Raw genomic sequence first — 11,699 nt, 5'->3', positions numbered from 1 at the left:
TCATCTGCTGTGCTTTAATTATGTGTCCCTTAGGATGTGTCAGGCCTTTTCCACTCTCAGGGATTTTAATACTTCCTCCCAGTGTACCGTGCTCATCTGATTTCCCCCCTAATCTCATGAATCTCCTTCCACCAAATATTAATCCAGTGGTGATTAGCTTTCTCAGCGTCCACCTTTCACAACAGTGGAATTTTTGTATAATGTGTTCCATGGGAGCAGTGCCTATAACTGCTTTGAGCAAGTCTGTGGTCGATACTATTAAAAATAATCATCAACTAAGTGCGATGTGGTATCCTCGGTTGGATACCTCTACTCTTTGGAAGAGACAAAGGGCATTAGTGGAAAAACAGATGAAACTCCAACAGAATCTGTGGCTCAGTTAAAATCAGTGTAACAGCGTTAATTTCTTAGTTATGCCGAATGCTCCGAGGGAATATAAGATAATAATGTCCAAGGAAGTGGAGTGAAGGGCAGATAGGAACTCTCTGCACCATCATGGCAGCTTTTCTGTCCATCTAAAATTATTCCAGGGGCGACTTGGTGGCTCAGTCAGTTAAGCATCTGCCTTTGGCTCAGGTCATGATCTCAGAGTCCTGGAATGGAGACCTGCATTGGTCTTTCTGCTCATTGGAGAGTCTGCTTCTCCCTCTCCCTCTGTTCTCTCTTTCTCTCTCAATTAAATAAATAAATAAATAATCTTTAAAAAAATAAAATTATGCCAAAGTGAAAAGTCAACTTAATCAGTATTTTCTGCAGAACAGAAAATTTAGCAGGAATATGTGGACTTCTTAACATGCCAATAGAGCATCATTTCTATAAGCCTGGGATCTGAAATTCCACCTCTGCATCTCACTGACTATATGATCTCTGGGCTTCTGTTTCCTCATGAGTAAAATAGGTGTACAAATAGTCCTTGAATCAGTGCACCTGAATGATGCCTAGCGCATGGTTAGAACCTAATCAATGTGAACTTTTCTTTTTTTCAATTTAATTTTATTTATTTATTCATGTGAGACAGAGAGAGAGAGAGAGAGAGAGAGAGAGAGAGAGAGAGAGGCAGAGACATAGGCAGAGGGAGAAGCAGGCTCCCTATGGGGAGCCCCATGCAGGACTCGATCCAGGGACTCTGGGATCATGACCTGAGCCAAAGGCAGACGCTCAACCGCTGAGCCACCCAGGTGTCCCGTGAACTTTTTTTTTTCCGTGAACTTTTCTTACTGATGTTTCACTAAATTCAGTCTCTCCTTGGTGAGTCACATCATTGTGGGCAGTCTCTTAATTTTAAACGGTTCCATGTAGGAAACCAAACAAATCAAGCTCCTTACATTTTCGGATCTACCTTTCTTGGCTCCAAAAAGTGTTCCAGAGTATCTAAGCAAAGTCAATCTTTCAATCTTCTCATTTCTCATAGTTCAAGGGCAAAGTCTGTCACTAATGGAACTTCTAAAGAAGAAAGAAGTTTAGCATAATGAAAGATTCAGATCAAAAGCCTTGGGTAGCTTTTTCCTCCTCTGATTTGCTGAGCTCTCAGTGAGAGTACTAAATGGAAAAAGAGCATGAGTTCCCAACTGAGGGCACAGTTTTGTGCCCCAGGGGACATTTGGCAATGTCTGGAGGCATTTTTAGTTGTCCAACTCAGTGTAGAGTACTATTGGCATCTAGTGAGTAGAGGCCACCAATACTAATGAACATTCTACAATGGACAAGACAGCTACCCATGACAAATAATTATCCAGCCCAAAGTGTAATAGCAGTCCATGGAGAGACCCTGAATAGAGTAGCCAACCATTTTGTTACCCAATTGCACTTTTCCAGTTGAGATTGTATGAAGTGTGTCTTCCCTATACAAAGAATGTGTTTATCTGCAATAGATCTTGGGAAAATTAAAGAACCTTCCAGATGGTCATCAAAGACCATGGACAAGTTTTTGTTGATGGTAGGTATTCCTTCTAAAGAAAGACTTTGGAATTCAGGTCTTCTCACGTTTGAGTGAGGGAAGAAATATGGGCAACTCGATGGGTCATCGGCAAAGGAAACATTATATGAGCTTTTCTTGACTATTCATAAGATAGTTCTCTAGAGATTTAGGTGGAAGGCTAAAAATGAAGAGAGAAGTGAGTTTTATGAAGAGGATGGAGAAAACCAATAGAATCGTGGGTGTGGTAGGTGGGCTTGGGAGGAAGTAAAGGATGAAGCATGGCAATACCAGATGGAGGTCTTGAATGTCTATAACAGATTGGCCAACGTTGCCAGCTCTGCAATCTTTCCAGAGTCTGATCATCTTGAGTGGCACTGAATGGTGGTTTTCTTTGCTAACAGAATCAATGAAAATAATGTTTTAGGTAAAAGGCATACTTCTGACTTTGAGGAAACTCTCTGCAGTTTGGGCCCGGCCAGATTATGTGAGTCTAGTAGTGGAAATATGTGAGATGATGTACTGAGTGAAGCCTAACTACTAGAACATTCTGTGGCTACTTTCTAGAGCTATACTTTCCAGGACAGTAGCCACGAGCCACAGTGTGGCTATTTAAGTTAAAGTGAATTAAAATTAAATAAAATTAAGTACAATTTAAAATCCATTTTGAGTGCTCAATGGCCACATGTGGCTGGCAGCTACTGTACTGGACAACATAGCTATAGAACATTTCCATAGTTTCAGAAAGTTCTAGACAGAGCTGCTGGAATCTAGCACCTTCCTACTGCTTGTCTGGATGTTCCATCGGGATAGGAACAGGGCACAATGGAGCAGCGGGCCATCAACAGAATGTATTTTAATACACCAGGAAAGCCCTGATCTGGAAATTCAAGAAGCATTGAGAAATGACTGATGGGAAATTAATTTTTAGGCAAAACAAAACTTATAAAGGTAAATCTAAAAAGAGGAATGAGCGAGGGCAGAGAGACAAAGAGTGTGAATCAGGAAAGAGGGAGCACATTTTAAATTTTTATTAGGCAGGGGCACCTGGCTGGCTCAGTTGGTAGACCGTGTCACTCTTGGTCTTGGGATCATGACTTCATTGCCCCCATGTTGGACATAGAGATCACTTGAGAAAAAATTATTAGGCGGAACTAGAAGAGTTCTAGGTCATCAGTGATTCAGGCAAATAGAAATTTTGGGGTGCTTGGCACATCTAGTCATCATAATTCAAGCTCTGCGCCTAGCTTCCACTGTCATGGGTTTAGGGAGATTGGATTCCACTGGATTCAGTGTGCCTGATGTGGGTTATGGGCTTCTTTCTTTTTTTTTCTTTCTAACATACCAGAAGCAAAGGGCCATGTGGACTTTCAGTGGGTGACAGGCCATGTGGGTAAGCTGAAAGAAAAACACGTGTTCCATAATGAGCTCCAAATAGGCTGTCTGGTTGAGTCTGCACGGCTCCTCTAGTGCAGGCACCAGAGGCACCAAGGCCGAGGGGGTAGCTTCTCAAAGGCTGGGCATGAACAGGGTCCTTATAACATGTTAGTTTGCAGATGAGTTGCTCTGTAGGGATGGGAGCTTGTCCAGTCCCCCTAGTGGGGTGAAGAGAGTCACTTACAGACCTCTGGGCTCTGCTCCTTAATATTGTGTGAGCACAGGAAGCCCGAGGGCTCACCTGTGAAGTGGATAACGTGCATTTTAAATGAGGTAATGAATGTAAAATGCAAAAGGTCCTACCAACCTGAAAGGGCTTTCAAAATCTACATTTTTTATTTTTATTTATTTATTTATTTATTTATTTATTTATTTATTTATTTATGAGAGAGAGAGAGCATTAGTGGGGGAGAGAGAGAAGTAGACTCCTTGCCGAGCACAGAGCTCGATGATGAGGGGCTCAATCCCGGGACATTGCGATCAAGACCCGAGCCAAAGGCAGATGCTTAACCAACTAAGCCACCAGGCACCCCAAGATCTACATTTTTAAAAGTTTTCCTCACCACTCATGTGGAAATTCATTCCCTTTCCTTTAGAAAATGGATTTCAGCCTACCATACCTAACCTGTATCCTAAATATTACAGACTTCAGTGCCCCTCCCCAAAGCCTACTTCTGACCCTCATGGCACTGGCCCTGTGAGCCTCATGTTCCCTCACTTCCAGGCCTCCCCTCAAATTCTCCCAACATAGAATTTCCTTGTTCAGGACTCTCAGGATCCTCCTTCGGTGGTATCAACAATCTGGTATAGACTGACCTGAGTGAACAGCTCAGAGTATCCCCTCCCAGGCAGTGGAGACATCACACTGACCCCAAACAGCGGCATTAACAGGAGGGATGCTGAGCAGCACATACAGCTGGTGGGGAGACAGTGGGATCCACACCAGCTTCCCAGGGCTCCCCTTGAATACCACGAAGCTTAGATGGATTCTGAAGACCAAGGTGCTGGGGGGGACGCCTCCTTGTCTGTTGCAGAGTCAGATTAGAGGGGTTTGCAGGCCTCTCTGGGGTGTGGATCTGGGGTGACATCCCTGAGGCGCTGCCCTCCGTGTACTACTGTCATCCCAGGAGTCTTGCTCCAAGTGAGTCCCAGCACCCAGCTCTGGGGACAGGAGCAAGGGGAGTCCACGGGTTTGCCTGGGGAGCTCTGTGGGTGGGGAAAGATACAGACAGTAGCTGACACCCCGTCCCCTCTCCCAGGACCCAAGCTGCTGGCCCAGCCCCACCTGGCCACACCTCTGTTTCAAAGAGGGGGTGGGAAGAGCAAAGGGGTGGCTCTCTGGGGTGTGGGGGGGTGTTTCTTCTCATTTGTAGAGAAGCAGGGATGGATGTTCAAGGAGACCAGGTGCATTCCACTTAGCTACAGGCTTCCAGAGGAATTTCTCCAGAGCCTTACTTTATAGTTGCCAAAAGCTGGGTTTTGTTTTCTTTGTGTTTTGTTTTGCTTTGGGGGGGTGGGGCACGGAGCTACTTTCTCTCCGAAGTGATTCACTGAGATTCGGGGAAGAGCCAGAAGACAGACCCTCAGAGGGGAGGGTCTGGGAAACTTAAAATGCAAAGATTAAAATTGTGAGCCACGCACTTGAGCTAACTCCCGGGAACAATCCAGCGGGTGTCTCCCCGTTTCTGACTTTCCAAGGCATGAAAATCACTTCTCAATTCTGTGGCACGGTACAAACAACCAAAAGCCCCAATAATTATTCCTTCACACCTCTGCTCTCATATCACACCCCGTATGTGCCCAAGGGGCAGGGCCCACCTCCCCCCTGGACAGCCATCATCTCTCCATAGAGAAGCAGTGTTTTGATAACTGGGCCGAACTGGGAAGCACTGGGCTCTGCGTCCTGACCCAGGCAGGCGCGGCTGAGTGTTCTCACAGCCATCTGTTGCGGCCTGTAATGCATGAGCACATTAGCACATGGCCCGCCAGCAGACTCGACATTGTTCTCTTGGCTCAGACCTCAACAAAGGGGACACTTTTGCATTCGGGATAAATACAACCACTGAGGGTTTTTTTTTTTTTTTCTTAGGATATTTAATGTTAAGGTTTATGCTGGCTGTCTGATTTGAAAAGTTGCAGCCACCCTCCCCCCAGCTCCAACATTTTCTTGTGACAGTGATGGGGATGGTTTGTGGGAGCTGCAAATTTGCCAGGAAATACTTTTCCTCTTCTAGATATGCTCCCATTGGAATGACTCAGCAATTGGAGTATTGGCCTTTTTTTTTTTTTTTTTTTAACCCAAGGGGTTTGCTTCCCAAAGGATTAGAACAAATTGTCCAACTATGAATCTGTTTAATTTTTTAAACAATTTTTAAAGTTTTTAAAAAAATTTTATTTATTCATGAGAGACACAGAGAGAGGCAGAGACATAAGCAGAGGGAGAGGCAGGCTCCCTGTGGGGATCCCAATGCGGGACTGGATCAGGCCCTGAGCCGAAGGCAGATGCTCAACCACTGAGCCACCCAGGTGTCCCTGTATCTATTTAATTTAAGAGTTGGCCTTAAGCCTCAAGATCTGGACCCTAGCTCTACTCAGAACTAGCCCAAAGAACTCAAGGAAGCAGTAGAGAATGTTACAGTTTTAGTACGTTTGTTAATCCTAACTGATGAATTATTTCAGAAAATCCCTTTTTTGATGCCCACCCGAGGACCAATAGAAGACCAACCTCCAAGACTTGGCTGTTTTTAGAACAGCATTTTGGGGAAGGCAAATAGAGTCCAACAATGCACCTTGACAGGATCAGATTCTGCTGGTGTTTTCTTCTGTGGGAATCCCAGTGACGCTTCATGTCTCTTCCCTTCTAGTTAGGAAATGGTTTGGCGGCAAAACATCATCTGTGTGCATCCATTCCATTCCAACAAATATTTACTGAGTACTTACTTTGTGCTGGGCAGAGTTCTACATCAGGCATCAGCATGAGCAAAGATCTCTGCCTCGTGGAGCTTCTATTCCACAGACAAAGACAGACAATAAACAATGAATTTAGTAAATAAAAATTATCGTATGGGGGAAAGGCAAGTGAGCAGAGTAAGGGGATTGGAAATGCCAGGGTACGGTTCGAGTATTAAAAAGGAAGAAGGTAAAACCATTATTTCAATTTACTGAGCTTCCATATTCCATTTATTTATTCATGAGAGACACAGAGAGAGGCAGAGACACAGGCAGAGGGAGAAGCAGGCTCCCTGTGGGGAGCCCGATGCAGGACTCGATCCCCAGACCCCAGGATCATGACCTGAGCCGAAGGCAGACACTCAACCACTGAGCCACCCAGGGGCCCCAGTGAGCTTCCATATTCCGAAAATAAATGTAAAACATCCTTGAGATAATGATACCTTCCCCACATTAAAGTGCCTCCACCTCCAAGCTCAATTCACTGGGAGAGGAGCAGCTGACTACTCCCCAACAATCGGGGTAGGTCTCAAAGCTCTTAGATGCTAAGAAAGGGCATATTTCTTAAATCTGTTTCTCTGTATGTTTCCAACCTGCCCAAAGCAGGAGATGGGGTAACAGGACTGTACATGGAATAAAAGTCAGTTGGGATATCAAATCGTATACTTCCCTGATGTTGAATCCTTTTCACTTAGCTTGGTGTCCACTTCCTAAGCAGGTATGATGAAAACCTCCGTGTGCTCCAAGTTGGCCATTTCATCTCTAAATCACAATTGCTGAGAGTCTGGCTGGATACTCAGTCAAGAAGGGAATAACTCACAAGACACAACCCACCGCAGCTATGCTTCTCACGAAGATTTGGCCTCTTGGGACGCCTGGGTGGCTCAGTGGTTGAGCATCTGCCTTTGGCTCAGGGTGTGATCCTGTGATCTCTGCCTCTCTCTCTGTGTCTCTTATGAATATATAAATAAAATCTTAAAAAAAAAAAGAATAGTGTTCTAAAAAAAAAAAAAGATTTGGCCTCTTTAAGATCCAAAGGTACAGATGGAAAGGGGGCCCAATCCACGGGGGGGCACAGTGCAAACCTCAGGGCCTGTTGTAATGGGGTCCTTGACACAGGATTGTGGCTGGCAGAAAAGGCATTGGGATCCTTTCTATGAGTGCCAGGGAGCACTTCACAGTTGCAAAAAGTCACAGAGGATTGTAACGTGAAATGGTCCTTGCCAAACTTTTCACTTTATAGATGAGTAGACTGGGGCCCAGAAAGGTCAATCCACTTGCCTTAGAACACCCAGCCTGCTCAGAGACCGAGCTTACGAAACTCCTAGCCCACACCTCTTTGCACCATGAGACCTTGCAGCAAGGACCTGAGGTGTTACTCAGAACTAAGTGAAACTGTGAACAGAGGAATAGATACACAAAATGTGGTCCATACACACAGAGGGGTATCACTCAGCCTGAAGACGGGATGAAATACTGACGTGTGCCATAGCATGGATGAACCCCGAAACGTGCTAAGTGGAAGAAACCAGATAAAAAAGGTCACAAAGTGTGTGATTCCATTTATACGAAATATCCAGAATAGGTCAATCTATAGAGACAAAAGGCAGACCTGTGGTTGCTTGGGGTAGGATGGGGCAGAGAGGCCAGTGACTCCTTGATGGAGTCAAGCATTTTACGTCAGAGTGACAAAAATTTCTGGAGCTAGATGGGGGTGGGGGTTGTGCCACACTGTGAATGCCACTGAGTTGTTCACTTTAAAAATGGTTATTTTTGAGGCGCCTGGCTGGCTCTGTTGGTTGTTTAGTGTCTGACTTCAGCTCAGGTCATGATCTTGGGGTTCTGGGATCAAGGCCCGCATCAGGCTCCCTGCTCAGGGGTCAGTCTGCTGGTCTCTTGCCCTCTCCTCCTCCCCCAGCTCATGCACACACTCTCTTGCAAATAAATAAACAAAATCTTAAAAAAAATAATAAAATGGTTAATTTTATGGTTAATTTTATAGAAATTCCACCTCGATGAAGGCAAACAGAAAGAGGCGAATGAGTAGGAGAAGCTGGTGGGTGAAACCAAAAATGTGGGCATCCTGACCGAGCCACTGTTACCCTTGTGTCCTCATAGCAGTATTGGTCTGAAGAGCTGAGTGATGGGGAGCCCCTGGCCCAACTCCCAAGAGGCCCCAGCACTGTTCTCCCTGTGGCTCCTGGCTGTGACTCTGGAACAGCGAGAATCCTGAGCCTTCCAGCTGACCCCTGCAGGGCACAGGGAGGGACCAGGCTCTGAGGAAGAGGAAGGGAAGGGACAGACAGTGAGGCTGGTGCCTCTGCTTCACAGGCAACCTTCCCTTCAGTGAATTCCTCTCTGATCCTGGCTTCTGCCCTTAAAAGAACCCGATTCTGGTTTCTCCAGGGAGTGTAGGTCCTTCTCCACTGTGCAACGCTAAGACTATTCAGTGAGGACCAACTGAGTGCCAGGCCCTGTTGGGACCTGTGGGGGCCTTGCCCTGCACTGGGGGGATTTAGAATCGGATTCTGTCTATAGAGCTCAAAGAAACTCTAGGCCTTCGCTGGGGTCCTGAGGCTTACAGCGCCACCCCCTTACCCACTATGCTTCAGGACAGGTCATATGACCAAGACTAACAGGAATTTTACCTCTGAAGATCTCCCAGAAGCTTCCATGAGGTGACACCCCAGCAGCCCTGCACACTTCCGCCTCATCGGTCATGCCCTGTATGCCAGGCCTAGGCCCAGGTTCTCCTTTTCAACATCCATTCTTGTCTGGGGCCAGGGAGGAGGTGACACAGTTGTCCCCAGACTAGTAGGCATTATTCAATTTCTGTAAGAAGAGACAGAGGCTTTAGGAGGTCTTGTAACGTGGCTCCCTGGGGTGTTGGGGCCTAAGTCTGAACACAAATGCCCTGGGTCAAAACGAAGATGCCCATCAGTCTCTAGGTCTCAAAGTCCTCTAGCAGTGCTTGATTCTCAAGTGGTTTGCACTCCGGTCTCAGATCTACACTCTAGAAATCTCTTCCTTCCCTGCATCCTCTGTTGACTCGCATTATTCAGAGGCTCCCATCTAGCAGGCACATCTAGAGACAAGGCCTCCAAACTAGTTTCTACCTCGGAGGAGCCTCACAATCAAGGACGGTAGACATTTCCAGAATTGTCTACACTCTGCTGAAGCAGAGGCTACAGATTCCATGGGCACACGCAGAACACCAAAAATAGTTGTTGTCACCCCTGACGCTGTCCCTGTGGGCCAGAGCTTCCCAGGGCCTCTGCCAGCAGGTGAAGGTGGACCAGGTGACCCAGAGAGCTTTGGCATCTGAGTCGGACCCTGACCTGCCACAGAGCTTTGGTGATCATTCAACCTGACTCGATTCTCCAGGGAGGAAACCCGCCAGGAGAGCATGCACACAGCTTCTGAGAGGCCACTCCAGCCCGGCTCTGCAAGACAGCTTCCACCGCCAAGAAGATTTTAGGATGAGTGAATGGCTCGAGGTCCTGACTGTGGCCCCTGGGCGCATTTCTGCGTGGCTCTTGCGCTGGGCTCCAGGAGTTGAGCCTTGAGGCCCCAGGACTCAGAGGGCCCGGGTGGTGTTGGAGGGAAGGTCGGTGGGCCGGGCCTGGGAGACCTAGAACCCCGACTGGGACAGATTTCAGTTCTCGGGCCAGTCAAGGAGGGAAGAGGTAAACAGAGCTGCCCTGGCCCAGGACCTCGTTCACCCAGCATCCGGAGCTCAGGGGGCCGCGGGCTTCCAGCCTCTGAGGCCGCTGCTTCAGAGCTCCGGGCTCGCGGCTCTAGGACGCCCGGGAGACAGCGAACTCGCGTGCAGGAGCCTGCGCGCTCGGACTCGGGTGCACGGCCGCGGGTGTGTGCGCCCCGCCGGTGGCCGTGTTCGTGCGCCCCGGGACTCCCCCGCCACGCTGTCTGGCCCCCACGTGGGATCTGCTTGGCTCCCTCTGGGGGGGGGAACCCCAACTCCTCCCACAACCAGGCACTCAGAGGCGTGCGGCCGCCTGGGAAGAAAAGCTCCCAAACGAAAGCCGCGCGCGATCCAAAGCAGTGACTTCAACCCCGCGGGTGTGGACGGCGCTGGGGCAGCGGGCGGGCGGGGCGGGCCTGCGGAGGCGGGGTGCGCGCCTACCCGTGTGGTTTTCGCCACATCCGCCAGATCCGGGAGATCCGAGAAGGGGCGGAGGGGCCGCGGGCGCACGGGGCGCGGCGGGGGGGGACCCCAGGTCAAGACGCAGCCTGCAAAGCCAGCTCCCGGCTGGGAGGTCCTGGTTAACCGCGCCACGTCCGGGGGTTACACACGGAGCCCGTGGGCGATTTCGGCCCACTTGCTTGTCTCTGGGGTCCTCGGCCAGCTCTAAAGTGGGGTCCGGAGCCCCCCGGGAGGAGGGCGCGCGCCCCCAGCTCGCCCAGGCGCTTCCTCGGGTCGTCCCGCAGCCCGGCCGCCGCGCAGGTGTGGGCCTGGCCCCCCGCGGGCATTTCAGGTTGCGACTCCTTTCCGAATAACCACACGCGGTGTGGACTGCACAACGGAGCCAGGGGTGCAGCAGCAGCTGTCTGGGCGCGACGCACGGGGGCCGCCTCGGCTCACCTGCTGCGGCCCTTCCTCGCCCGCGCCACCTCGCGCGCCCTAATCATAAAGCCTTTCGGCACCGCCTGCCGCCCAGATGGGGGACACGGGGCGGGGGGGGGGGGGCAGAAGGGTCCAGACATGAAGAGGGAGCACCAGGAGCGTCACCTAAGGGGGCTGGAGGGGGCGGGAGCTCGGAGGATCTTGGGGGGGGGGCTGCAGAGCGAGGGGCCTGGGTACGGCTGGGACGACCTCGTGGCCGTGGCGGTGGGCTCTGGAGCGACTCTCGAATGACAACTTTGCCACCTGCATTTATTTCCTGGCTATGCCCCTGAGCCATTCACTTACCCTTTCTGTGCCTCAGTGTCCTCGCCTGTAAAATGTAATAATAATAGCACGATCCTCAAAGGGCTATGGTGAGAACTGAATGAATTAATACGCTAAAGCTCTCAGCGCCCTGCTCTATACCAAGGAGCCTTTAATGCGTGTTGTCACCTCCTCTTCCAGCCTCCTGCTATTATTAGTAGCCTCAACTCCCCAGGGATGCCTCCCGTGGCCTCCTTGCTCCCAGATAGGCCTCATACGTTGTTCATTGCAGCGCCCCAGTCCTCCCATGAACCTGGGCAGTCGTCGGAGCCCTCTAGCAGTGAGGCTGCCCATGAAGAGAATGATGAGGAAATAGGGATGTGAGCTCCAGGAATCCTCAGAGCTTGGACGCCCTCCTCCCTGCCCCATCCCTATCCTGCTGGGAGTGGCCCTTACTCAGACAGGGAGCCCCAGGGATCTAGCCTATGGGTGTCTCCAGCCTCCAAACCC

Source organism: Canis lupus, chromosome 31 (genome assembly GCF_003254725.2).
Source record: "Canis lupus dingo isolate Sandy chromosome 31, ASM325472v2, whole genome shotgun sequence".
NCBI lineage: Eukaryota > Metazoa > Chordata > Mammalia > Carnivora > Canidae > Canis > Canis lupus.
Note: the sequence above shows the minus strand (reverse complement) of the source record.